Raw genomic sequence first — 21300 nt, forward strand, 5'->3', positions numbered from 1 at the left:
TTAATCCCTCTGTGTCTCACTTTTCTGATGTGCAAAATTGGGGTAATATTATCATTCGCTTACCCCTCAGAGCTGTTACGAGGATTAAATGTGGTAATACATGTAAAGTACTTAGGACAACGTGTAGTGCATATCTACATTCATTGTCAAGTATTTGAAGGCTGGTAAGAATTTGATATTACCGGTTTCATCAGAGAGTATTTTCTGACTCAGTATGATGTTTGTATTTGGCCAAGAATGGAGTCTTCCTTTGGTGTATTCTATCTATCCTCTGCAAGATTCTAGAATACCTGTGCTCAGACACTGTGCTCAGCTACCTAAATACTAACTATTAGTGAAGATCCAGGTCAAGTCTCCTATGTTATCCTTCTCTTACAGTCAGAACAAAGACAAGGTCCCTTAACACAAAAAACGTACATGACCAAACTAGATTGCAAACTTCTTGAGGTTAGAGAAATTAGGCTTTATGATATTGTTTATCATAGAACTGAGAAAAAAGAGATTACCTAATAAACACATGCTGATTTTAAAATTATGGTTATAGCTAAGCCATTTTCCAAAAGAGAAATGTAGAAATGATATGATGTAGGTCAGAATAGATTGATGCTATTTGCAGTTTCAGTTGTGCATTTAATTAATAGAATGGAAGTAATCAGAGATGGTTTTACATTGTGTATTTTCTGAACTTTGAATGAAATATTATCATCCCAAGGCTGAGTTGTATTCAGGTGGTGAATAATTTGTATTTACTGCTTATTTGACTTTAGTTGTAAGGAAACTATAGATTTCAGTAGAAATAATAATAGTAGCAGCTAACATTACATAGTGCTTACTGTATGCCACACAGTATACCTGTCAACCAACATCTAATTTTGACTTTGAAAAGCCTTTTTTTTTAAAAAAAAAAAAAGACACAGTGACTTGGGAGATTCCAAATTATTTTTTTTGTTGTTGCTGTTTTTTTGAGATGGAGTCTTGGTCTGTCACCCAGGCTGGAGTACAGTGGCACGATCTTGGCTCACTGCAATCTCCATCTCCTAGGTTCAAGCGATTCTCCTGCCGCAGCCTCCTGAGTAGCTGGCACTACAGGCATGTGCCACCATGCCCGGCTAATTTTTTGTATTTTTAGTAGAGACGGGGTTTCACCATGTTGGCCAGGCTGGTCTCGAACTCCTGACTTTAGGTAACCCACCTGCTTCCACCTCCCAAAGTGCTGGGATTACAGGGATGAGCCACTGCGCCCAGCCCCAAATTTAAATATAAATTTTGGAAACATATTTCTTAATGAAAGATTTTCGGTTTAAAAGGTTTGTATTTAGGCCAGGCACTGTGGCTCATGCCTGTTATCCTAGCATTTTGGGAGGCCAAAGGAGGTGGATCACCTGAGGTCAGGAGTTTGAGACCAGCCTGGCCAACATGATGAAACACCATCTCCAATAAAAATACAAGAAAATTAGCTTGGCATGGTGGCGGACGCCTGTAATCCCAACTACTTGGGAGACTGAGGCGGAAGAATCACTTGACCAGGAGGCAGAGGTTGCAGTGAGCCGAGATTGCTTCACTGCGCTCCACCCTGTGCAACAAGAGCCACGATCGCACCACTGCACTCCAGCCTGGGCAACAAGAGTGAGACTCGTCTCAAAAAAACAAAGGTTTGTGTTTAATTGAATGCTCATGGACATAAGGAAAGGAACAATAGACACCGGGGCCTGCTTGAGGGTGGAGGGCAGGAGGAGTGTGAGGGTCAAAAAACTACCTATGCTTATTACCTGGGTGATGAAATAATATGTACACCAAACCCTATGACACACAATTTATCTGTAGAACAAACCTGTACGTGTACCCCTGAAACTAAAAAGTTAAAAGGAAGTTTGTGTTTAATAGAAATGGTACTTCTAGCCAGTTCACCAGCCTCGATGTGGTTCTTGAGTATATCAGTCGAGGGTAGTCACCACCAGAGGTAAAGTGAGATAGTGAACACTGCTCTTGGCAACAGAGTGGTGAATAACAGTGCTAGGATTTTCTTTTCTACCAGGCTGTTCAAAGTGAAAGGTGAAGAAAATAGCCCTCTGTATTTAGTTTGCAGTTGCTATTTGGTTTCTAATTTAGGTTGTGTATTTTCCTTTAATGTTTCATTTTGACGTAATATATTTTAAAATGGACTTTTCTTGTGGATACAATTTTGTGATATGATTTTTCTTAAGTTCTAGGCGGCAATGTGGCTGCGTTTTATTTACTTGAATCGTATGTGATGGGAACCAGACTCAAACTTATTTCAGAAATAGTGTTAATTATACAAATGAAAGAGGCAGATATCTTTTGGTTCATCTACACATTTCAGAGTTGCTCCTGTGGTGCATTCCTGAAACCATATCTGAATAAGCACAACATCTTCTAATGCCAGTAGATATTTTATACCTGCCTGTTGGAAGTTATAGTTCATTAAATGACTACACAATAATGTGTGGTTGTCAGTCAGAACAGCATTCAGGACACAGGTAGCTAGTATCTGGTAATGGGGTTAAAAGTAATGGAAGACAGGTTTGAATAGACATGATGAATATTTAAATTGTTCCCTTATTATCCATTTTAGTTGATATACCATTATTTATAAAACAAAAAGTGGTCTATTAGGTTATATCTCCAGATAGCAGCATTTTGAGTGGGAAAAATCAAGGGATATATGCTGTAAAGAAACAGTGGTCTCTGCCTTGAGTATAATTACTGGGATTCAGTCTTCAGAAGCCCCTTCGTCTGTGCCAGAACCCCAGAATGGATTTTAACCTCTCCCGTTTCAGATTGTCTTCATGGTGGGTGGGAGGTAGTGGTAGCAGGAGGGAGATGTCAGGATAAAGATTAGGATTAAAAAAAACCCAAACTCCAATTACTAAAAAGTTGACATTAGGATAGTATTTAGAAGATTCTTTAAGGAGGGGAAGGTGGAGGCAGAACAAGGAAGGATTGGGAAGTCATTTTGGATATTAGAGTGACCTGAATTCCATATGAAGGAAATGTGTGTTAGCTGCTGTTTCTAAGCCATGTAGTTCTGTATTTTTTTATGAATAGTTCTTTTGATAAGGGCCAAGTCCTTATTAAAAAACAAATTGTATGTAAGTTGATAATTTCTTGGAATTTCTTGACTGTAGATTAGGGATTCAACTTGGTGATATTAGGTCATTGCAGTTGAAAAACAGGCACAAGCTTAAGATGAAATCTTTTAATACCCGATACAATGTAAATGTTTTGTAATAGTTATACTATATTGTTTAGGGAATAATGACAAGGAAAAAAAGTGTGTACATGTTCAGCGCAGACACAGCCATCCCTTTAAAAAAACGTTTCAATCTGTTGTTGGTAAAACCCGTAGATACAGAGGGCTAACAGTATGTATTTTTGCATTGCACATGAAAAAACATTTTAATAGTTTAGTGGTTAAATGGAGGTTTGCTTTATAATTTAGAAATGATACATCTGAATGCAATGATATATAGGTTTTTACTAATCTTCAAGTTTTTCTTTTTTTTTTTTTTCTGAGATGGAGTCTCGCTCTGTCACCCAGGCTGAAGTGCTGTCGTGTGATCTCAGCTCACTGCAACCTCCGCATCCTGGGTTCAAGCAATTCTCCTGCCTCAGCCTCCTGAGTAGGTGGGACTACAGGTGCATGCCACCATGCCTGACTAATTTTGTATTTTTAGTAGAGATGGGGTTACACTGTGTTGGCCAGGCTGGTCTTGAACTCCTGACCTTGTGATCTGCCCGCTTCAGCCTCCCAAATAATCTTCAAGTTTTATGGATATATTTTAGATTAATTCAGAAAAAATAAATGTATATTTTAATCTATTAAATATAAGAATATAGAACATAGTTCTAAACACAAACCTGTTCATGCTGGTTTTTTTTTTTTTTTTTAAATTTTGAGACAGAGTTTCGCTCTGTCACCTGGACTGGAGTACAGTGGAGCCATTTCAGCTCACTGCAACCTCCACCTCCTGGGTTCAAGTGATTCTCCTGCCTCAGCCTCCTAAGTAGCTGGGATTACAGGTGCCCGTCGCCACCCCCGGCTAATTTTTTTTTGTGTTTTTAGTAGAGACAGGGTTTCACTGTGTTGGCCAGGCTGGTCTCAAACTCCTGGCCTCCTGATCCACCTGCCTCAGCCTCCCAAAGTGCTGGGATTACAGGCGTGAGCCACTGCGCCCAGCTGCCATTTTCTACTTTAAAAATCCTTCAATGGTTCCCATTGCCTCTGGGTGAAATCCAACATTTCTAGCATGGAAAGCTCCTTTTCAGTTTTTATTTGCTAAGAGGAAAGAACAACAACATGCGTTACATAACAGACTCATTGAAAAACTTTTTTTTTTTTTTTTGGAGGTGATGGTGGCATAGGATAACACTCTTATCAAATATGTTAAGTGGATTTTTTCTGATTTGTGTCAGGAGTTTTCAGATGCTGAGCATGATTTTAGAATATACTATTTACTGAGTAACCTTCAAGACAAACAAACAAGCAAGTACATATCATAAAGTCTGTGCTTATGCCTAAACCTTTGGAATAGAGGTGAATGCATAGATTGTTTGACAACTTTGTGTATTGGTGACACTGTAAATTCATAGTCCCTAGCTTTTTAGGTGCTGATTGTTGCTGTATAAAAATTCTGTTTATCCCATCTGTTATCTTTCTCATTCCTACTTAGGAGTTACGTTACCATCCATCTTCTCAAGCTCTCTCCATCAATATATTCCAATCCTTTTTCAGAGAATTAGCATTTCTCTTCTCTGACCAAGGAAATACAGGTCATTGGAGACGTGCACCAGTTTCTGCCTCATGTCAACATCCAGTTGTATTTCCATATATTGATACTGTCTTTCTTCCTTTCACAATGTAAGGATCTTCCCCCTTCCACCCTGAAACAAGACTCTTTTCCAGTCATATTATCTGTCTCCTCTCTTTCTTCTCTTTTTGTCCCTGCTGTACTCCTCCTTTAGCATCTCTTTTCCCATCCAAAATCCTTCCCTGGTCCAGTGTCAACCTCTACCTGCTGCTGTAACTCCCTTTGGAAAAAGGCTGTCTGTGTTCCTTACCACCAATTCATTGCTTTTTTGTTTTTGTTTGTGTTTTTGTTTTTGAGTTGGAGTCTTGCTCTGTCACCAGGCTGGAGTGCAGTGGCATGATCTCGGCTCACTGCAACCTCCGACTCCCTCGTTCAAGCTATTCTCCTGCCTCAGCCTCCCTAGTAACTGGGATTATAGGCATGTACCACCATGCCTGGCTAATTTTCGTATTTTAGTAGAGATGGAGTTTCACCATGTTGGCCAGGATGGTCTTGATCTCCTGACCTCATGATCTGTCCACCTCGGCCTCCCAAAGTGCTGGGATTACAGGCGTGAGCCACTGTGCCTAGACCCCATTCGTTGTTTATTTCACTGTAGTCTGTAGCTGGAAATGCTTTCACCAAATCATTAATGACCAGTAATTTGTCAGATCCATGGACACTTGTTTCAGGCCCTGGCCTATCTCCTGTATACCGTAGGGCCCCATATTGAGCACACAATAATGTTAGTTAAGTGAATAACATTTTTTCACTTATCTTCTCTTATTTATGTGACTTTCCCTTCTGTGGGGTCTTTTACTGGCTCTTATCTGCCTCTTAAACATTTGCGTTCTAAAGGTTCCAAGAAACCACTGTCTCTCATTCTAGCATGGTTAACTTTTCTCTGGGTAGGACACCCCATTCTCAAGCATGCCTCCAGAGGATGCATATATAGCAAGTCTTTCACCTTAAGTGTTGACCCTTATTAAAAGGGGTCAACATATTCATGTGTTCCATAGACACCTCAAACTCAATATATCCAATTTTACGCTCATTTCCAATCTCACCAAACTGGGTCCTTTTAATTTATTACTGATAAGAGGCATCTTTCTCATTGATATCATCAGATACACAGATGCTTAAACTAGAAATCTAGGAATAGATCACTAATTCTTGCTACATCTACTATCTTTAATTCTGAGTTCTTCCACTCCTCTTTATTCCTCCTACATCTTAGGGCCTCAGTTAATACCATCTCAGTTTTCACCTTGGAATAGCCTTAGTTTAGTTTCCCTGCCTGTGTTTCTAATTTTGATCCTCTCTGTTTTGTGAGTTTTCTTCTCTTTTTTACTTCATTTAACCTAAAGAAAACATTTTAGAGTTTCTCTGGGATGTATGGAACTTTTTACAGTTTCTGGAGAAAATTGAAAATACTGGCCTTTGAACCATTGGGAAAACATACATTTTCATAACCTTCAAAATGTGATTGACACATTGCCCAATAAATGTTTATTCTTGTGTAATTACTGTATTAAGATTAGTTTTTTAGTTGTGTATTAAGATCACAGTTTCTTTTTCTTTCTTTTTTTTTTCTCTTTTGAGACAGAGTCTCACTTCCATCACCCACCCAGGCTGGAATGCAGTGGTTCAGTCACAACTCACTCAGCCCCCTGGGCCCCAGGTGGTTCTCCTACCTCAGCCTCCCAAGTACATTGGGACTATAGGCGTGTGCCACCATGCCCGTGCCCTGCTATTTTTTTTTTTTGGTATTTTCAGTAGAAATGGGGTTTCACCATGTTGCCTAGTCTAGTCTCGAAGTTTTGGGTTCAAGCAATTCTCTTGCCTCAGCCTCCCAAAGTGCTGGGATTACAGGCATGAGCCACCATGCCCAGATACCTTATTTTTTTATTTAGCAAAAAAGAGGACTCCCCACTGTCATTGGATTTGGGTGTGGGGAGACCAAATGAAATCCTATTTCCTTGGAAGGGACCAATAAGTGTCCTTTGTTTCCAGTGTTGAAGGATGAGCAGGATTGGACAGTTGGATCTGAGGGAAGGGCCATCCCAGGCAAAGGGAAGGCAAATGCTAGTGCTTGAGGCTGTCAACAACACAGTGAAAATATTCCTAGATCATGAAAGTAAGTGTTTGAATTTAGCATAACACATTTGACTTATTATTAATCAAAGGTATTGCATAGGAGGATGAGTATTTATGTTTACCTAATCACTTTATAACATATATTTCATCTCAAGTATTCCCAGTTTGGTAGACTACAACATGAAGGCTTGAATGCTGTAGCTTAATTTCTTCTGTAACTGCTAATTTCTATTATGGTACTGCTTATTTGCATGGTAGTGTGTGTCTCCATGGAGTCCTCATTCAACAATTAAACATTAGAGTATTCTGAGGACAGGGCTTAAACAGTCGAAAACTATATCTTAAATTTCTCTAGAACCTCTTTTTTAAAATTAAATTCCATGATTTATTTGAATTAAATTTTACTATCTCTCTCTCTCTCACACACACACACACACACACACACACTCTCTCTCTCTCTCTCTCTCTCTCTCTCTCTCTCTCTCTCAGCTTTAAAGGAAGAATAATAATTTGTATTTCTACTTGCCAGATAATTTGTGACTTTTGTTTTACTCTTTCTGAAATGTCAAAGATAAAACTTCCATGAGGTTTTTAAATCTAGAATCATCATTCATATATTGTATGAAAACAATTTTACACTTCTTTTTCTTTAAACCTTTTTCCTTTATTTTACTAAGCACCAGAAGAAAGTCAGATATTTCCTGTGATGCTAAAATTTCTTCCAGATCACATGCTGAAATACCTTTTTTCTTTGAGGGTTCTCTTAAATGATCAAATGTAGACTTTTAAGTGTATATGGCCAGCTCTTTCATCTGAGCTACTTTGTCTAAATATTTATGCTATTCAGATAACATGTATCTTCAATATTCAGCTTTGCATATGGGCTATACTTCAACCAAATCGTATTCCTTTTTCTTCTTTTAGGTTTGACTGAATTAGAGGTATGTTCCATCTGTGTTAAATGAGTTCAAAAGACCTACTTGAATTTGAAATACTCCTGTTCATTATCAAATAAAATGTGACTGTGTTTCTAAGTATGCATACTTTTTATAATCTATAACATTTTAATTTGTTATTTTCCCTGAGATCATGTAAGCATTTCATTTAAAAAAAATAGTTTTTATAAAATGGCTCATGTTTTATGTATGTTTGGCCTTTATTTTTTCTAAAGATGTAAAGCCAAATGGTTGTAAGGAACAGAGGTACCACTTTCCCCCTTGAGTTGAGGCCTGGTCAATATTTGAATACTTGTGTACAGGATAACAAATATCTTTTAGACTGAAAACATTATTAATAGTACTTTCAAGGGATATTTAGCAAACTTTCTGGGTAGCAGGGTTGAAAAGCTATGTAGTCAGTAGATTTACAAAGTTATGTTAGAGAAGAAGTTGCAAAGAAAGTTAGGTTTTAAGGAAAATTGAGCTTCATGTTCTAAGTGGCCTTTTAAAATTCTATTTTTACAAACTCTGATCAGTCTTAGCTAAATTTTGCGTTTAAACTTGGATAAAAGTCATGTTACAGGGGTTCTTGCAGTGTGAACTTAGTGCCGTATTTGGGCTTGTTTTTATGATTTTCTTGCACTAAACTTGGAATGCACTCTTGAAGAATAGGTTTTTGGCTCTCAGAGACCTTCGTAGTCATACACTAGCTCTTAATCACTGTGTCTGTGGAGTGTCTTACTGGTGGAGCTCTCAGTGAATTGACTTCCCTTTCTCTCTACTTCCTGCCAAGAGTTTTCAAAATGTTTTAATGAAAGAAAGAGAGAGAAGAGAGAAGAGAGAGAGAGAGAGTTTTACCACTTGTGGTAAAGAACATCTTTACTTGGTTATGCTATTTTCCATGTGATTGGAATTACTACTATGATAGAAACTGCCAACTCTTAAGTTATCAGCGCAAGTTTTGGATTAATAGCATCCTTAGCTTTTATTTCCCTCAGTCCTCTTGCTCATTTCATTATGCCTTAGAGAATGGAGAATTGGGAATAATAAGAAATGATTTAGTGTTCTACCATTTAATTTGACTTTTCTTGAGTATGTTAGACTTAACCTGAAAGTTTTGGTTGTGATGGGTTTACATTCTCTGTGGGTTTGATAGTCTTCAGCAAAAATTAGCCTCTATTAGCACGATGAATTGATAATTGCCCAGCATTTCGTCTTGCATTGGATTCTGACTTTACTCTGGAAGCAAAGTGTTATAAAGGTTACCCTACCTCAGATTTTGGAGTTTCCCACATTACCGTTGGAAGGTGTCTTTTGGTAGGCTCTTAAACAATTATGGAGCTATGGAAATAGCCTTAGGTGAGGAGCTGAGCATCCCAAGTTCTCAAGTGCACTCTGTTTATTGAATTACAGACACTTTTTTTTTTTTTTTTTGAGACGGAGTCTCGCTCTGTTGCCCAGGCTGGAGTGCAGTGGTCGGATCTCAGCTCACTGCAAGCTCCGCCTCCCGGGTTTATGCCATTCTCCTGCCTCAGCCTCCCGAGTAGGTGGGACTACAGGTGCCCGCCACCTCGCCCAGCTAGTTTTTTGTATTTTTTAGTAGAGACGGGGTTTCACCGTGTTAGCCAGGACGGTCTTGATCTCCTGACCTCGTGATCCGCCCGTCTCGGCCTCCCAAAGTGCTGGGATTACAGGCTTGAGCCACCGTTCCCGTACTGAATGGGCAAAAACTGGAAAGATTCCCTTTGAAAACTGGCGCAAGACAGGGATGCCCTCTCTCACCACTCCTATTCAACATAGTGTTGGAAGTTCTGGCTAGGGCAATCAGGCAAGAGAAAGAAATCAAGGGTATTCAGTTAAGAAAAGAAGAAGTCAAATTGTCCCTCTTTGCAGATGACATGACTGTATATTTAGAAAACCCTATTGTCTCAGCCCAAAATCTCCTTAAGCTGATAAGCAACTTCAGCAAAGTCTCAGGATACAAAATTAATGTGCAAAAATCACAAGCATTCTTATACACCAGTAACAGACAAACAGAGAGCCAAATCATGAATGAACTTCCATTCACAATTGCTTCAAAGAGAATAAAATACCTAGGAATCCAACTGACAAGGGATGTAAAGGACCTCTTCAAGGAGAACTACAAACCACTGCTCAGTGAAATAAAAGAGGACACAAACAAATGGAAGAACATACCATGCTCATGGATAGGAAGAATCAATGTCGTGAAAATGGCTATACTGCCCAAGGTAATTTATAGATTCAGTGCCATCCCCATCAAGCTACCAATGAGTTTCTTCACAGAATTGGAAAGAACTGCTTTAAAGTTGATATGGAACCAAAAAAGAGCCTGCATCTCCAAGACAATCCTAAGTCAAAAGAACAAAGCTGGAGGCATCACACTACCTGACTTCAAACTATACTACAAGGCTACAGTAACCAAAACAGCATGGTACTGGTACCAAAACAGAGATATAGACCAGTGGAACACAACAGAGCCCTCAGAAATAATACCACACATCTACAGCCATCTGATCTTTGACAAACCTGAGAGAAACAAGAAATGGGGAAAGGATTCCCTATTTAATAAATGGTGCTGGGAAAATTGGCTAGCCATAAGTAGAAAGCTGAAACTGGATCCTTTCCTTACTCCTTATAGGAAAATTAATTCAAGATGGATTAGAGACTTAAATGTTAGACCTAATAACATAAAAACCCTAGAGGAAAACCTAGGTAGTACCATTCAGGACATAGGCATGGGCAAAGACTTCATGTCTAAAACACCAAAAGCAACGGCAGCAAAAGCCAAAATTGACAAATGGGATCTCATTAAACTAAAAAGCTTCTGCACAGCAAAAGAAACTACCATCAGAGTGAACAGGCAACCTACAGAATGGGAGAAAAGTTTTGCAATCTACTCATCTGACAAAGGGCTAATATCCAGAACCTACAAAGAACTCAAACAAATTTACAAGAAAAAAACAAACAACCCCATCAAAAAGTGGGCAAAGGATATGAACAGACATTTCTCAAAAGAAGACATTCATACAGCCAACAGACACATGAAAAAATGCTCATCATCACTGGCCATCAGAGAAATGCAAATCAAAACCACAATGAGATACCATCTCACACCGGTTAGAATGGCAATCATTAAAAAGTCAGGAAACAACAGGTGCTGGAGAGGATGTGGAGAAATAGGAACACTTTTACCCTGTTGGTGGGATTGTAAACTAGTTCAACCATTATGGAAAACAGTATGGCGATTCCTCAAGGATCTAGAACTAGATGTACCATATGACCCAGCCATCCCATTACTGGGTATATACCCAAAGGATTATAAATCATGCTGCTATAAAGACACATGCACACGTATGTTCATTGCAGCACTATTCACAATAGCAAAGACTTGGAATCAACTCAAATGTCCATCAGTGACAGACTGGATTAAGAAAATGTGGCACATATACACCATGGAATACTATGCAGCCATCAAAAAGGATGAGTTTGTGTCCTTTGTAGGGACATGGATGCAGCTGGAAACCATCATTCTTAGCAAACTATCACATGAACAGAAAACCAAACACCGCATGTTCTCACTCATAGGTGGGAACTGAACAATGAGATCACTTGGACTCGGGAAGGGGGACATCACACACCGGGGCCTATTATGGGGAGGGGGGAGGGGGGAGGGATTGCATTGGGAGTTATACCTGATGTAAATGACGAGTAGTTGGGTGCTGACGAGTTGATGGGTGCAGCACAGCAACATGGCACAAGTATACATATGCAACAAACCTGCACGTTATGCACATGTACCCTAGAACTTAAAGTATAATTAAAAAAAAAAAAAAAAAAAAGACAGACACTTATCTGTAAATGATGATGATTTTTTGGGGGGGGGGCGGGGGTAAGAGATACTTGGTTAAATGCTTTGTGTGCGTTATGTTATTTAATTCATGTAGTAAATTGGAGGCAGGCATTATCGCAATCTTACAGATGAGAAAACCAGGGGTTAGAGAAGTTAAGCAGCTTGCTGAAGGTCACACAGCCAGTAAACATAAAGCTAGAATTCATACCCAAGGACTGCCTGACCACAAGACCTGTTTCTTTGCTGCTCTGCATTGTGCTATATGTAAAGTACTGTGTGCTTATTATGAGGATTAAATAAGCTAATGTGTGCATCCTTTGTAAAGTAAGATATTAGTCTTGGTATGGTAAAAATATGGACATGTTTGGAACATGGAACTGTTACTAATCTTTTCTGCTATTTTAAGGCTTCATATGCATTTCATAATTTTATATATAAGTATTTTACACCTTCAAGATTGTTAATATTTTGTCAATGTCATGTTTCTTGATTTATGAAGTACTCTTGTTATTCTTTAAAAACCCTTTCTAAGAAGGAAGGAAATCTATATCCCCTCCCCTCACATATTCCATGAATTTTTGTTTTGAAAAGAAAAAACTTAATTTTACATCAGAATCTTTAGAATTTTTTGGACTCCAGAATTTAATAATTAGTTATATTGTTCACTTACAATTTCATACTAGAGAATAAGATCTTCAATATTCCATTATTTTAAAAGATAATACAAGGTAAACACATATAGAAAAGGTTTGATTGCTCCAGTAAGGATACTAAATAGTCAAACAATTTTCAGCAACTTAGTTTACTACCTATATATACAAGCTACTTTGAGTGTTGATGCATTACTGAAATACTTTAAGGCCTTCCTTAGTTTGTATGCATTGCTGAAATACCCCGAGGTTTGATTCTAGAATGCTTGAAAAATTTTAAGTTGCAAAAGGAAAACAAATGAATGCTTACTCATGTTGTAACACTTTTCTGTAATTTACCTCAATTTCTAAGGTTGTACCTTTTATTCAGGTTAGGAATAGGTTTTAAGTACTCTTGATTCCAAGTAATTTGTTTAATTGTCTTAATGCTATCTTTATAATCATTTTAAGCTGTGGCGCTTTTGTGAGTGAGTGCCTAGGAGCTAGAAAATTGACATCCAGGCAGTGAGGTCTGCTTTTTCTTACCGGCCCCCTGGCATTCTCTGTGACCTCACAAGGCACTTCTAAAATCTTTTAGCTTCTCTAGCTTTGAAGGCAAAGCCCTAGAATATGGCTTGGAAATTCAGAAAAAAATGATAATTTAAATAAAGATAAATGTAAATATTTGTAGACAAAGCTTTCAAGTCCAAACTGGTTTTAAATACCCTCTAAACATATAAAAATATTTTTCAAAATCATTTTATAAATCCAGAAGCAATAGAGTATAAAAGCCCCTATCAATAGCACATGTTTAGTGATGATTACAAGTATTTGTTTGAAATATAAATTTTGATATTCTAACTTTTGATTAAAGTAGAAGTATGAATTTTTAAACCTTCTCAGATGAGAAATTAGAAATTTTGTCTTCATCTTTTATAAGAATTGATGAATCTGCTGGCTTTTTGTGATATTTAACATTTTTATTATCAAAGAAGAATGCCGGATGCCAGTGGAGCGTGCCTGTAGTCCCAGCTACTTGGGAGGGTAAGGTGGGAGGATCGCTTGAGCCTGTGCCATTTTGCCATAAGCCAGACTTCCTGGGTCAGCATTGAGCAAAATTTCTAACAGGTTTCTGACTACTTCCTCTTACTTCTGGTTCATATGGTCAGAACTTGTTCTGTCACTTGGGATACTCTCCCTTAGGTACTGACCACCTTACTAAACAACCCTCAATCTGCCTTTCTATTTTTATCTGAGTTACCCATTAGGTGGTTGTTTACATGAATTTTTGCTTTTTTCCTTCATCGTTTGGAGATGACTTTTTGCGGATTGAATCTTGTACCAGGATTTTCCATCTCTGTTTCTGCGTGGATAAATCTTATCCATACTTCACGGCTATGAATTTTTTTTTTTTTTTTTGAGACGGAGTTTTGCTCTGTCTCCAGGCTGGAGTGCAGTGGCGCGATCTTGGCTCACTGCAACTTCTGCCTCCTGAGTTCAAGCGATTCCCCAGCCTCAGCCTCCCAAATAGCTGGGACTACAGGCGTGCACCACCATGCCCAGCTCATATTTTGTATTTCTTTAGTAGAGATGGGGTTTCACCATGTTGGCCAAGATGGTCTCGATCTCCTGACCTCGTGATCCGCCCACCTTGGCCTCCCAAAGTGCTGGGATTACAGGCATGAGCTGCCGTGCCCGGCCCGACCATGAATTCTTTCTTCTATCTTCCTGTGTGTTACATGTCTTAATTGCGTTTAAAAAAATTAATGTAAAAAACATGTAACATAAAATTTACTGTCTTAACCATTTTTAAGTGCAGTTCAGCTGTGTTAAGTATATTCACATTATTGTGCAACAGATTTCCAGAACTTTTTCATCTTGCAGACCTGAAACTCTAGATTAAGCCACAAGCCCCATTTTCTTTTCTTCAAGTCCCTGGTAGCCACCATTCTACCTTCTCTCTGTTTGTATGAGTTTGAGTACTTTAGATACCTCATGTAAGTGGAATCATAGAGTGTTTGTCTTGTAGTGACTGGCTTATTATACTTAGCATGATATCTTCAAGTTTCATCCTGTCACTTGTAGCATGTCACAGGATTTCCTTCTTAAGGTGAAATATTTTATGTATATATATGTGTGTGTGTGTGTGTGTATATGTGTGTGTATGTATATATATATACACATACCACATTTTGTTTTATCCATCCATCTTTCAGTGTACATTTGGGTTGTTTTCAGCTTTTGACTGTTGTGAATAATACTGCAATGAACATGGGTGTGCAAATATCTCTTTGAGATCCTGCTTTCAATTCTTTTGATTTATATACCCAACAGTGGAATTGCTGGATCATATAGTAATTCTATTTTTAGAATGAAAAGTGTTGCTGTAGTCTTATTTTTGACCTTAAAAATTTGACTACCAGCCGGGCGCGGTGGCTCACGCCTGTAATCCCAGCACTTTGGGAGGCCGAGGCGGGCGGATCACAAGGTCAGGAGATCGAGACCACGGTGAAACCGGGTCTCTACTAAAAATGCAAAAAATTAGCCGGGCGCGGTTGCGGGCGCTTGTAGTCCCAGCTACTCGGGAGGCTGAGGCAGGAGAATGGCGGGAACCCGGGAGGCGGAGCTTGCAGTGAGCCGAGATGGCGCCACTGCCCTCCAGCCAGGGGGACAGAGCGAGACTCCGTGTCAAAAAAAAAAAAAAAAAAAAATTGACTACCACAGCCATACTGCTTTCAGTCTTCTCCTTTAAGTTTGTGTCTCTTTTGTTTATGTTTTGGAAAATATGGAAATGATGGAGCATATGTAAATATAGAAAAATATATTTTATATCTAATTAAAATCTAATTGTGATTTTATACATTTTAGTAGAAGAGGGTGTTGCTGATGTGAATACCAACAAAAGGCTATAGAAATCCGATTATCTTTTGGTTTCTATTTTTTAGTAAGTAAACTTGATTAGAAAAATGTTATAGATCAAATTCTAGTTTATGTATTTTCTCTTAAAATCTGTGGCTATTGGCGGGGTGCAGTGGCTCACGCCTGTCTGTAATCCTAGCATTTTGAGAGGCCGAGGCAGGTGGATCACTTGAGGTCAGGAGTTCAAACCAGCCTGACCAATGTGGTGAAACCCCATCTCTACTAAAAATATAAAAAATTAGCCGGGCGTGGCAGCAGGCATCTGTAGTTCCAGCTACTCTGGAGGCTGAGGCAGGAGAATGGTGTGAACACGGGAGGCGGAGCTTGCAGTGAGCCGAGATCGCGCCACTGCAGTCCAGTCTGGGAGACAGAGCAAGACACTATTAAAAAAAAAAAAAAAAACAAAAAAACAAAACTGTGGCTAGCATTTAAGTATCAAAATCCTTGCACTAAGTAACATCCCAAAATTGTAAGTCTAGTAAGACTTAGTATTTGCTGCTTTTTGGAAAGATACCAGAGAAACATCATATGGTATCTGTAATTCTATTATATGGAATATTACATTTTCTCTTATTCATAAGCTAGGAGCTCAAACACTAGAACTTTGTTAAAAGTTTGTAAAAAGTTAGAACTTTGTTAAAAATTACACCAAAAGTTGGAACTTTGAGGTGTTCTTGATCTCTACTATAGTGCTATAATGAAAACCTGTAATACCATTTCAACAATTTGAACTGGTTCATAACAATCATGGAGAGATGTGCTTTATTTTTGGTATATCTTTTCTATTGATAATAACAAATGGGGCTGGGTGCGGTGGCTCACGCCTGTAATCCCAGCACTTTGGGAGGCCAAGGCAGGCGGATCATGAGGTCAGGAGATCGAGATCATCCTGGCTAACACGGTGGAACCCCATCTCTACTAAAAATACAAAAATTAGCCAGGCGTGGTGGCGGACACCTTGTAGTTACAGCCACTTGGGAGGCTGAGGCAGGAGAATGGTGTGAACCCAAGAGGTGGAGCTTTCAGTGAGCCAAGATCAAGCCACTGTACTCTCCAGCATGGGCAACAGAGCGAGGCTCAGTCTCAAAAAAAAAAAAAAAAAAAAAAGTGGAAGAACTGTACTTGCCCGCCCCACCCCCTGCCCACAATTTCTTTATGTATTACCATGATTCTGCATTTGAACTGGTAAATAATAATAAACCTTTCTCAAGCCACAAATAGCAATTCAGTTTTTGTGTCTTTGTTGACAGGGTGGAGTTCAGCCTACTCTTTCTTAGATGTGAAAGGAAAGGAAGGTCGTTTCATGCCTTGTTGATAAAGGTAAGGTCATAGTAATTATTAAAGAGTTTGAGATGTTTGGTGGGTATCTACTGCTTTCTGACATTCTGACTTTGTGGTATGCTGAAGTTAACAGAAAGATAATACATTTTATAAGATGAATGGAATCTACACTTGTTCCTTTAGTTATCAGTAAAAACACATAAGATAAAGAAACTGGTGTAAATCAACATGACAAAGTGGATGTGGATTTGTTCTATAATGAGAAAGTAACTTGTGCTTTTCATTTGAAATGTTGGCCTACACACTTAGTCTGTTCCTCAAACATTTACATGGTTGGTAATAACCTTTTATCAACCATTGCTGATATCATCATGATAACATGTTTTAGGTTAATACAAACTAGATTACAAAATTATGCATTTTAAAGCAAATCTATCCGTTACACTTTTCATGCTGATAGTTCTAGTTGGTGTCACTGATTTTAGAGGGCGAATGTGAAACAGGTGGTGTGGACTTCAGAGGCCCCACCTCTGACCCATGTATATTAGTGAATGTTAACTTGGAGACTCTTTTCTAAGCATTTGCTCCTATTGTAGCTATTTTTATAGTGTGCTAAAATGTTCAAATGCTATTACGACTGCTTTAAATGAATTCAATTTGTTTTTCACAAGTCTATGAAAACTGTTCTGTTAATATTCCCATTTTATAGATGTTAAAACTGAAGCATTGGAAAATTAAGAAAATTACCCAGGATTATGTAGATAGTAAATGGTAGAGTTGGAATTACATTGAGACCTCCTGATCTTTACTTCAGTGCTATACTGAAAACCTGTAATACTATTTGAACAATTTGAACTGGCTCATAATAATGATGGGAAGATGTGCTTTACTTTTGATGTATCTTTTCTAATAACACATGAACAAATGCAGGATGAATACATGTTACACTTCTTGATGGGTTTGACTTTACACCAGTGAACTCTATCAGAAATTTTTTATACTTGAAATCCTTATAAATCTACTCAGTAAAGTTTTCAGAAAGTTCCTTTTGCATATTTATAAAATGTTTCATTGCTTGCTTAAAAATGCCCATATTAAAAGATGGTAGCATAATTTTAATTAAGAAAGCAGAAATAATGTACTTTACAAGGATTAGTATTACTCCTTTGGGGGCTATAAGTACAATGTATATTTTTTCCCCTGGCTAGGTGTTATGAGGTTAAATTTTCAGCACATTAAGTTTCAGTTGGACCACATATTATGCCACTGTGCTTAAAAACTCACAATGATTCAAGTATTAGAATCATAGAATTTTCTTCATGGAGAGAGATGGTTGGGGAGTAAGCCAGAAATAATAGGTCTTGATTTGGGTTGCTGTCTCTTTCCAAAGGTTAGTATTTGAGGTGTGGGGCAGGGCATCAGGAACCTCCCATGGTACCAGGGTGAGGGGTTTGGAAAAGGTTTTGTTCATTTTTGAGTCATGCTTCCAGTTGTCGATGGGATCAGAAATTAACCCCAGAGGAAAGGGGCCTTTTACCAGGAGTTGGGATGGGGTTAGAGAACCAGTCAGATGGATTGGCCTCAGGGTTGGCATTTCCTGTTAGTGAACTGAAGTAAGTCAGAAAGCAGAGAAAACCACTGCCTATGCACTAGGCTCTGCAAAGAGAGAGCGAGTGGGTGCCTATAGCCACCTTTCTCTAGAAATAAATTTTAGGATTAATTTAGATTAGTCTAGTTCCTACATTCCCTACTCCTAGTATGAATTATAATGTCTATTTTTTGAAGATTTGCCAGAAGAGTGGGAATGGCTCAGCAGGTAAATTAAGGTTTTAAACTATAAGAAAGTGAGGCCAAGGAAAGTAGTAACTGAAATGCAAACATATTTTTCCAGAGATATCAACTATCAAATACATTGAGATACATTTTATATATGTCTAGAAGTATAATATTTATTAATAATAGAGTAATTAAAACAATATTTTTATTAGTGAAAATAATCTATGCTTATTAGACAGATTTGGTAGCAAAAGGTAAATTACACCAGTTCAGTATCAGCACTTTTATATTTCCTGTGTTTGTGTGCATGTGTGTGTGTATATGCATTTAAATTGGAATTGTATTGCCTGTATTGATGAATGGTCTTCTAAAAAACAATTTTAATGGCTCTACCATCTTGTATCATCTTATGTTTTATTATTTCAGGTTTTATTTCTAGGATATATTCCTGACAGTGGAATAACTAGATCAAGGGATGAGAACATTTTTAAAGGCTCTTTAAGCATATTGCAAAATTGCTTTCAGGAATGCTGTATGACTAATATTTGTTTCAGGAGCATAGAGGGGACTGGTTTCCATTGTTTTAATGTGCTGTTTTTTTATTCCTTCTAAGATTTGTTAAAAACCAAAATTGCAACAAATTTAGTTTAAATATATTAGGTTTTTATTAGCAATTCATGAATCGGTAACATTTCATCTAAACATTTAGAAAAGGTGCTCCCATGAGCTGAGCAGAGGACATTATTTTTATAGGCCAGAAAGGGCTGAAGAAAGCAGAAACAGGAGATGAAAAGTGAATTGGTCATTTCAAAGTAACTTTCCTTATAGAATTAAAACAGAGAGGACTTTCTTGTTACACTGGCCCAGGTAAACTAGGCTCCTCCTCATTGGCTGCTGTGCGTCTCCTATTTTATTTTTTTCTGAAAACAGGCCCATTTCAAAGTTCAGTTTGATTGTGTGACTCCTAGCCACATAATGACTGCATTCTGAGTGACTCTATTTTGGTCTTGTCTGGTATATTGGGCCTAGTGCAGAAGCTCAGTCCAAACCAGTGGCCTCCCATACATTTCAGAACAGGTTCTGCGTTTTTTGTGTTTTGTTTTTTTTAAACTTCATGCTTTTGCAAATTTGTCTATTACAGTTTTAGTTTATTACTAATTTGTTTAAAAAAATTTTTTTTTAAATTATACTTTAAGTTCTAGGGTATATGTGCACAACGTGCAGGTTTGTTACATATGTATACATGTGCCATGTTGGTGTGCTGCACCCATTAACTCATCATTTACATTAGGTGTATCTCCTAATGCTATCCGTCCCGCATCTCCCCACCCCATGACAGGCCCCAGTGTGTGATATTCCCCATCCTACGTCCAAGTGTTCTCATTGTTAAATTCCCACCTATGAGTGAGAACATGCGGTGTTTGGTTTTCTGTTCTTGCGATAGTTTGCTGAGAATGATGGTTTCCAGCTTCATCCATGCCCCTACAAAGGACATGAACTCATCCTTTTTTATGGCTGCATAGTATTCCATGCTGTGTATGTGCCACATTTTCTTAATCCAGTCTGTCTTTGATGGACATTTGGGTTGGTTCCAAGTCTTTGCTATTGTGAATAGTGCCGCAATAAACATACGTGTGCATGTGTCTTTATAGCAGCATGACTTATAATCCTTTGGGTATATCCCCAGTAATGGGATGGCTGGGTCAAATGGAATTTGTAGTTCTAGATCCTTAAGGAATCGCCACACTGTTTTCCACAGTGGTTAAACTAGTTTACAGTCCCATCAACAGTGTAAAAGTGTTCCTATTTTTCCGCATCCTCTCCAGCACCTGTTGTTTCCTGACTTTTTAATGATTGCCATTCTAACTGGTGTGAGATGGTATCTCATTGTGATTTTGATTTGCATTTCTCTGATGGCCAGTGATGGTGAGCATTTTTTCATGTGTCTGTTGGCTGCATAAATGTCTTCTTTTGAGAAATGTCTGTTCATATCCTTTGCCCACTTTTTGTATGAGTTCCTTATGTAATTAAGATGATCAACTCTTTGACTGTTATTTATATGAGATATTTCTACCATTTGTCCTCTATTTTAATGAATTTATTGAAGTATAGCAGTTTCACATTGTATATTCAGGTTTAATAGATTTTTTCGTACAATTTCTTCTCATTTCCAGATTTAGAAAACCAAAAATGACAATTTAAATAGCAAAAATAGATGAATTATGTGTTATGTTTCTGGATCTATTTTGTTATTCACTCTTCCTAACAATCTTAGGTAGTGATTGTAAATGAGGAAACTAAGGCAAGGCAAGATTAAGTAACCTTTGAAAGATAATCCAGCAAGTAAATGGTAGAGCTAGTATTTGAACTGGTCATATGGTTTTAAATCCTGTGCTCTTTACCAGTACCTCATACTTCCTGGTAGAATAGAACAGAACAAGGGACTTTTAAAATGTTTAAGGTATTAATGAAAATTGTCAAGGAAAACATTTGGATTTATTTGAGTGTTTAAATTTGATTCTTTGGGAGGTTAAGGCAGGAGGATTGCTAGAGCCCACAAGTTTGAAACCAGCCTGGGCAACATGGCTAGACCTGGTCTCTATAAAAAAAATTTTAAAAAATTAGCCAGATATGCTGGGATGTGCTTGTTGTCCCAGCTACTCCAGGAGGCTGAGGCAGGAGGATCACTTGAGCTCAGAGGTCGAGGCTATGGTGAACCATGTTGGCACCACTGTACTCCAGCTTGGGTGACAGAGCGAGACCCCGTCTAAAAAATAAATAAAAATAAAAATAAGTACATTTGATTCTTATTTTTCTAGTATCCAGTGAATTTGCTTTTTCTGTTGTTTGGTCCAGGAGATCTTTAAATTTTTTCCCCATTATTATAGAATTAGATGTAGAAAAATATTTTGTTTACTAACTATATCTCATGATATATTTGTATTATTAAATTGGTGTGCATATGGGCAAGACTGTACTAT

General features: G+C 38.0%; 1 protein-coding gene across 10 annotated transcripts in view; it reads left to right on the top strand.

Annotated features, from left to right (window-relative positions):
- The window catches only part of BMPR1B (bone morphogenetic protein receptor type 1B), a 403442-nt gene that overhangs the window by 94483 nt on the left and 287659 nt on the right, over window positions 1-21300 (top strand). For 8 of the 10 annotated variants that reach the window (XM_065545250.2, XM_074040175.1, XM_065545249.2 and 5 more), the window contains exon 2: window positions 16513-16582. The exons of the other annotated variants lie outside the window; for them this stretch is intronic. The gene's annotated coding sequence lies outside the window, so the exon portion shown is untranslated. The remainder of the gene's footprint in view (window positions 1-16512; window positions 16583-21300) is intronic. 10 annotated transcript variants of the gene reach the window in all.

This window comes from Macaca fascicularis, chromosome 5 (assembly GCF_037993035.2).
Source record: "Macaca fascicularis isolate 582-1 chromosome 5, T2T-MFA8v1.1".
Lineage (NCBI taxonomy): Eukaryota > Metazoa > Chordata > Mammalia > Primates > Cercopithecidae > Macaca > Macaca fascicularis.